This window comes from Tenrec ecaudatus, chromosome 15 (genome assembly GCF_050624435.1).
Source record: "Tenrec ecaudatus isolate mTenEca1 chromosome 15, mTenEca1.hap1, whole genome shotgun sequence".
Lineage (NCBI taxonomy): Eukaryota > Metazoa > Chordata > Mammalia > Afrosoricida > Tenrecidae > Tenrec > Tenrec ecaudatus.
The window spans coordinates 70753534-70762090 of NC_134544.1; the positions used below are offsets into that span (position 1 = coordinate 70753534).

At 39.7% G+C, this 8557-nt stretch overlaps 1 pseudogene; it reads left to right on the forward strand.

Annotated features, from left to right (window-relative positions):
- The first annotated feature begins 3128 nt into the window (after positions 1-3128).
- On the forward strand, positions 3129-7708 carry LOC142427501 (nicotinamide phosphoribosyltransferase-like; annotated as a pseudogene).
- The last annotated feature ends 849 nt before the right edge of the window (positions 7709-8557 follow it).

Genomic DNA, 8557 nt, shown 5'->3' on the forward strand with positions numbered 1-8557 from the left:
GTGCTATACTGCACCCTGACTGGCTTGTCTGCTCCCAGCGACCCTTCTGTAAGGGGTTGTCCAGTTGGCTAGAGATGGGCTTTGGGTTTCTACTTTGCACTCCACCGCAGTCACAATGATATGATTTTTGTTCTTTGATGCCTGATACCTGATCCCTTTGACACCTTGTGATCACACAGGCTGGTGTGCTTCTTCCATGTGGACTTTGTTGCTTCTCATCTAGATGGTCACTTGCTTATCTTCAGGCCTTCAAGATCTCAGATGCTATATCTTTTGATAGCCAGGCAACATCTGCTCTCTTCACCACCTTTGCTTATGCACCCGATTTGTCTTCAGCAATCATGTTGGGAAGGTGAGCATCATGGAATGCCAATTTAATAGAACAAAGTGTTCTTACATTGAGGGAGTACTTGAGTAGAGCTCCAATGTCCATCTGCTACCTTAATACTAAACCTATAAATATACGTACATAGATCTATTTCCCTATCATCATAAATATATTTACATATGTACATGCCTGTATTTAGACATCTATAAATGACCTTTGCCTCCTAGCCCTTTCTTCTATTTCCTTTTACTTTCCTCTTGTCCCACTATCATGCTCAGCCTTCATTTGGGTTTCAGTAATTCTTCTCGGTTACATTGCTTGATCAAGCCCTACACCCTCAATGCCATCGATTTTAGATAACTTCTTGTTCCTTTGTCCCTGGCATTGATAACACCCATTTTCAATCCCTATGTCCCTCCTTATGTCCCTCCCTATGTCCCTCCCCTGGTATCATCGTTCCTGTTGTTTTCTCCTCCAGATTAGATGGTTTTCCTTAAAAAGTATAATTCAGTGCCACTTCACTTATGGGTAATGTTTCTTTAATAAACACTACATACACAAAATTTTGTATCTTATTTCTTCTTACGTGAACTTCTGGTAGTTTTTTTACCTTGCGGCATTGCATTTAATTTGAACTATAAATTTACTAGTAAACATTTGTGTAATACTCTTTTTAAAATTAAACGTATTAGGACAAATTAACATAAGTACGTTCTTTTTATCTGTTTTTCCCACCCATCAGTCAGTTCTAGTATTGTTATGAAAACATTCCTTAGTTTTTTCTGGTGACTTGAATACTGCTTTGATTCTGGAAGTTATAATATTGTTGAATATTGGAGAATTTTAATGGCTTTCCTTTAGTAAGACAGTCTAGGAAGAACTCATGATGATTTCTCTTCAAAAATTAGCTAATGGAAACTTTATGGGTAGCAATAGAACATTATCCAGTATGCTGCTGGAAGTTGAGCCACAAGTTCAGAATATTTTCAAAATATAACCTGGAAAGTGCTGATTCCTCAAGGTAAAGACATCCTTGGTGACATGGATGGAGAAACGGTTTCAGGACTTTCATTGCTGATGTGATAGGACTAAAGTGAGAAGCTGTAGTATGCATGACAAAATTATGGGCATTCCGTAGGCTTAGAGAAATACCAGAAAGAATGACCCACTCAGGGATCAGTCTCTGGGACATCAAGGTTAGTTGGCACAAAGAAGTCCACAGAGACAATGAGGTAAATTCTACATTATTGAACAGTGATAGAAGTCTTCAGAACTTGTGAGGATTCTTTTAAGGTGCAGCCATTCACCTGTCTCTTCCCCCGAACAAATAAGAGTCGAGGTGACCACAGACTAAATCCAATGGAATAGCGTGGAAACACTAAATCCAATGAAATAATGCGCCATACAGAAATCAGCCTACAAAATCCTGAGGCCAGAAGAAGATGCCATCTGCCTACCATTATCGACCAATCTAAGAGGGGTCATGAGAAATAAATAAATAAGCAAAGGGGTATAGGTTCTACCATCACATTAGTGATGGGTTAAGTAAATGTTTGGTCAATTATAGCAGGCTAATTTTTAAGTTAATCATATTTTATGGCCCACAAATAATGTCATAAATATAAAAATGGCCCTTGGAAGGATAAAACAAAATCAACATTTCCCTACCCTTACCTTAGGAGGCCTGGATAAAGTGGTGAAATATGTAGAACACCATTTTAAAAAGACAGGGCTTACTGGTTGGATAGAGACTAGTGGAATCCGTGAGCGATTAGACTTCAGTAACCCTTCAGGCTTGGGACAATACTTATTCCAGTTGTTCAATGTTTCACTGAACTGTAGATAGCATGGTGAGAAAAAAAAACACAAGGGAGCACACACTCAGGATGATTGACCATTTGAAAAAAAATGGCAGCATTTATCCAAGTACAAAATACTCTGCCAGAAGAAGTAGTAAAAACAAAGTAATACAAATTGGAAACCAGGGGGTAAGTGGGAGAAGTGCTATTGTATTATGGGGATTGCAATCCATGACATATAAGAAAATGGGTATGGATTGTTGAGAGGAAAGCAGATTTGCTCTGTTAACATTCATCCAAGTCAAGGTAAAAACTAAATAACATAAGATGCTAAAGAAATTAATGTCTATAAAATAAGACTATGGAATTATGAAGTATGCTTCCAATACACTTGGAATTTTCATAAATCACTAGAATGCTGAATATTGATATCTTGAGTATGCAAAACTTTAAATGGATTGATGTTTTGGGAATCCATAAATCTATGGTTTACTGTTTCTGGAATGAAAAATTGAAGAAAAAATGATCTTGTAGTCATTGTCCAAATCATTTCATCCTGAAATACAACGTTCAAAGTCAGTGAAAGTTAATATCCATAGACTGCCAAAGAAGACTAATTTAAAGTTTACTGAAGTTTAAGATGAAAAAATGAAAATTTTTAATGAACTGCTGCATTCTAATATTTAATCACATGAAAAATCAGGAGTCACTATAATTTCCATTAGTGATTGAAATACAAAGTTTTAAAAAAGTTGTCACAAAGATTCAAAAGTTTCAAAATGCAACTTTGTTGATTGAATTTTAGGGATTGCATGATAGATAGAATTCTTCATGACAAGTAATTTATTAATCACAAGCCTTACTTTTAAATACTTCACCACATGAATATGCAAATAATCAGAGATCTACTAGATCAAATATGAGTATGTTGTGTTTCCCGAAGGATCATTTAACTAGCATACCCTCCCCGACAGAAACTCTGAGGAGACAGCTCTCACACCATGGACTGGATCTTGAGAATCCTCTTCTTGGTGGTGGCAGCTACCGGGCAAGAAGTCACCGGTCTCAGGGAGGAGGAAGTGGTTGTAGCTACTCTAGATTGATTTTGTCCACCTGTCTTAACTCAACAGGCAGTGACTCTGAGGTCCAGCTGGTCCAATCTGGTGCTGGATTGAAGAAGCGGGGTGCTTCAGTGAAGATCTCCTGCAAAAATTCTGGACACTCACTCACCAGTTACCTTATTGGCTGCGTGAGGCAGACCCCTGGACACAGGTTTGAGTGGATGGGAGAGATCTTCACTAGTAATGATGGAACAAGATACCCACCAAAGTTCCAGGGCAGAGTCACCATGACCAGGGAAACAGTCATAAGCACAGCCTGCATGGAGCTGAATTTCTGAGTTCTGAGTTCTGAGTATTGTATGAAGGCACTCAGTGAGATAACCCAGTGAGACAGCTGTGCTGGGCTCACAGAAGATAGTCCACCAAGGTACAGGCTGCCAAATTTTTCAGTTGGGTAATCAAGAGGACAAAAAGAAAAAACAAACATGTATTTACTTAAGTTGTTTGAGACAGTTCCCAATGCATGTCGCCCAAAATAAAAATTTAGGGAGGCGGGAGGGGGACAAAGGTCCCTTACAGATTTATTTATTTTCCCATTGGGAAGAAGAGCCTAGGATCCAGTTGGAGCCAGTGAGCTTGGTAGCAAAGCAGATTCTGTATGCAAGGGTTTATTCCAAATAAAATGTATACGCATATGATTGGTTAATCAGTGGATTGCTGCAAACAAGTTCTCTAAGCAATACAGTTGTCTTAGTTTCCTTAGAGAGTCTTTAAAAAGAAAGAAAGAATGAAAAGCACGGTCTGTGTTTTGTACTGTGTGGAAGAAAAGTATTTTGAACCGAAGGCTATTATCGCATATTTAAGAAACTCAAGGGGACATGAAACTTTGGCTGCTCGATATAAAATGGTGGTTTTTAGATGAATTGAGCATTTTAAGGAAGGTCTTGAAGATCTCAAAGATAGATTCCAAGTAGAGGTCAGATCAGAAGTTTATGGATAATGGTGGGACTGCTTTTATTTTTGTTTGTTTACTTATTGTTGTACAGGTTTTATATTGTGTCATTTCTGGGTGGGCATATGGTTGTCATGGGGCTAAGGATTAATCCTGCTAAGAAAACTGAAAATTGCATTGGTAAGAAAAATGTCAATGATGATTGACTTTACATAACAACACAAAACATGTCAATGCTTTGAGAGTAGTAAAGTTTATCCTAGGAAATTTTATTGTAAAAGACTCTGCCATGTTGGGTGAGTTGAAAACTGTCCAAATACCTATTATTAGGAGACTGGATAAATAAACTCTGATACATACACATAGTGGAATATCATGCATTTCTGAAAAACAGGGATGGATGGCATTATGAAACACCACATGATGTGAAGGGACTTGGAAACCATTATGCTGAATGCAATTAGTTGATCACAAAAGGACAAATATAGTATGTGTCCACTATTGTTTGCTAAACACCAAGATGAAGGAAGGCTTTTACCCTCAGGCTGTGCAATATTCTGAGCTGGTCTCCCAAGCAACAAGGTAGAGAGCCTGCCAAGTGCTCATGGAACATAAATCACCTGCTTTATATGTACGTGTTAAAAATCTCTCTGACAGAGGATATTTAATCTAAACTGGGGTCAGATTTTCAAGCAGGGGCTAGAAGAACATTCAGTTGCTGCCATACAACATTGTACTAAGGTCACTCAGAATCAGTAGACACATCTACAATACTGGATAGAGACTATACTTGTGTAGTCTTGGGATCCAATCCCAGTAGCCACAAAGTCAAGGGAACAGAAAACAATATTGGCTAAATGTGTGTTAGAAACATCTGCAACTTAAATGGTCTTGAATAGAAATTATATGACTTTGACTACAAAGGATTATCTTCTGAAGTGACTGCTGGCATTGGAGCCTCTGCTCATTTGGTTAACTTTGCAGTGGTTCTCAACCTGTGGATCATGACCTCTTTGGCGGATCGAACGACCCTTTCACAGGGGTCACTTAAGACCATCGGAAAACACGTTATGATTTACATTATGATTCATAACAGTACCAAAATTACAGTGATGATGTAGCAACAAAATAATTTTATGGTTGGGGTCAGCAACATCATGAGGAACTGTATTAAAGGTCGTGGCATTAGGAAGGTTGTGAACCACTGCTTTACAGGAGCACATCAAGTAGTGGGAATTTCTTTAAATAAAAAATATTATGGAACAAAAGGTCCTGTTCCAGGCTATTCTGTTCCAGCAGTAGTACATAGCTTTATAACAGCGTGGGGGAAAGACCATGAAAAAGATGCATTAAAAATCAGAGTAACGCAGTTTTCATCAGTGCCTGTATTTGCGGTCGGCGATAGCTATGACATTTTTAATGCATGTCAGAAAATATGGGGTGACGATTTCAGACATGTAATAATATCAAGAAGTACAGATGTGCCACTAAAAATCAGACCTGACTCTGGAAATCCTTTGACATTGTATTGAAGGTTTGGGATATTTAATTTCGTTCCATGTTATAGAGAATTCAAAGGGTTACAAGTTACTGCCACCTTACCTAAGAGTTATTTAAGAGAATGGAATAGATATTAATACCTTTTTTTTTCTCCTCTTTTCTTTTTTTACATTTTATTAGGGACTCATACAACTCTTATTACAATGCATACATATACATACATCAATTGTATAAAGCACATCCATATAGATAGTATATTTCTTTTAACATAATTTTTTTTAACAATTTATTGGGGCTGATACAATTCTTTTCACAGTTCATACATATACATACATCAATTGTATAAAGCACATCTGTACAGTCTTTGGCCTAATCATTTTTTTCTCTTTTCTTCTTTTACATTTTATTAGGGACTCCAACAGCTCTTACCACAATCCATACATATACATACATCAATTGTATAAAGCACATCCATACATTCCCTGCCCCAATCATTCTCAAGGCATTTGCTCTCCACTTAAGCCCCTTGCATCAGGTCCTCTTTTTTTCCCCCCCTCCCTCCCCTTTCCCCCCTCCCTCATATGCCCTTGGTAATTTATACCTCGTTATTTTGTCATATCTTGCCCTATTTGGGGTCTCCCTTCCCCCCTTCTCTTCTGTCCCACTCCCAGGGAAGAGGTCACATGTGGCTCCTTGTAATCAGTTCCCCCTTTCCAACCCACTCACCCTCCACTCTCCCAGCATCGTCCCTCACGCCCTTGGTCCTGAAGGTATCATCCACCCTGGATTCCCTGTACCTCCAACCCTCATATGTACCAGTGTACAGCCTCTGTCCTATCCAGCCCTGCAAGGTAGAATTCGGATCATGGTAGTTGGGGGGAGGAAGCATCCAGGATCTGGGGGAAAGCTGTGTTCTTCATCGATACTACCTCACACCCTAATTAACCCATCTCCTCTCCTAAGCCCCTCTATGAGGGGATCTCCATTGGCCGACACTTGGGCCTTGGGTCTCCACTCTGCACTTCCCCCTTCATTTAATATAATATATATATACACATACATATATACATATACACATATATACACATACATACACACACTTATATCTTTTTTTTTTTTTGCATGATGCCTTATATCTGGTCCCTTGGGCACCTCGTGATCGCACTGGCCGGTGCGCTTCTTCCATGTGGGCTTATTTGTTTCTGAGCGAGATGGCCGCTTGTTCACCTTCAAGCCTTTAAGACCCCAGACACTATCTCTTTTGATAGCCGGGAACCATCAGCTTTCTTCACCACATTTGCTTGTGCACCCATTTGTCTTCAGCGATCCTATCATGGAGGTGTGTAGTCTATGATATGATTTTTTGTTCTTTGATGCCTGGTAACTGATCCCTTTGGGACCACTTGATCACACAGGCTGGTGTGTTCTTCCATGTGGACTTTGTTGCTTCTGAGCTAGATGGCCGCTTGTTTATCTTCAAGCCTTTAAGACCCCAGTCACTATCTCTTTTGATAGCCGGGCACCATCAGCTTTCTTCACCACATTTACTTGTTCACACACTTTGGCTCCAGCCGTTGTGTCGGGAGAGTGAGCATCATAGAGTTCCAATTTAATAAAAGAAGGTATTCATGCATAGAGGGAGTGTTTGAGTAGAGGCCCAAGGTCCTTCCGCCACCTTAATACTTGACCTATAAATATCGACACAAAGATCTATTTCCCCAACCTCCTATATATATTTGCATGTACATGTCTTTGTCTAGACCTCCATGAATGCCCTTTGACTCCTAGCTCTTTCCTCCATCTCCCTTGACCTTCCTCCTGCCCTACTACCATGCTTCATCGCCACCTGGGCTAGAGTATACCTCACCACATGCACAAGATATTAATACCTTATAAGCAAATTGTATAAGGGGTGAAAGGAAAAAAGGGGAGTATTGAAAATATTTCCTTTGTTTCTGGTGGAACTTTGCTACAGAAGTTAACAAGAAATCTCTTAAAATATTCCTTCAAGTGTAGTTATGTGGCAGCTTATGTATTTAAATCTATAGTTCTATTGGATCAAACATAATTGTACAATTACTGCTATTATCAACTTCGATACCTTCATATCAGCTCCCCCTATCCACTCCCGCCCCAACCCTGGAACCACCCCCCCTGCAGAACCCTCAATATCTATCTATCTATCTATCTATCTATCTATCTATCTATCTATCTATCTATTTTTTGCTGTAACTTCCACCACCCCTTGCATCCTATCACCTGAAATTCTGATGTTTGTTCCCTTTGAGTGGTCTCATACAGTCACCATTGCTGTTAGTTTCTCCCTCCCCCAACTCCACACTTCCCCAGAAAAGACCTGCATGGGACTTCAATGAACCAGAAGGTAGGGAGAGGCTCCGAATTTATCGCCAGGTTCTCAAGGCTGGTTTCTGAGTGGCAGCAAAAAAGCCGCCTAATTTGGCCAAGGTAGGTAATGTAAGGCAAGGTCCCCAGGAAAGTCCAGCTGCATTCTTAGAACGCATCATGGAAGCTTTTAGGCTGTATACCCCCATAAATCTGACATCAGAGGAAAGTAGGGCTGCAGTAATAATGGCTTTTATTAATCAAGGTGCATCAGATATCAAAAGAAAGTATAAAGGCTGGGAGAAAAACTTTGAAGGATTTGTTGGAAAGAAAGACAGCGGATGGAAGATCGATGGATCCAGGCAGGAGAAACTAGGAAGATGACTAGGGAAATTGCCCAAGTATTAGTGGCAGCTACTGCAAGTGAAGAGGGAGAACAAGGGAAGGCATTAATAGAAATGGGAGGCTAGACTAGGAAAAGATCAGTGCAGTTACTGCGAGGAAAGAGAGTACTGGGCCAGAGATTGACTCAAAAAAGAGCTTTTGAAAGGAATGATATGGTGCTGGCATTGCC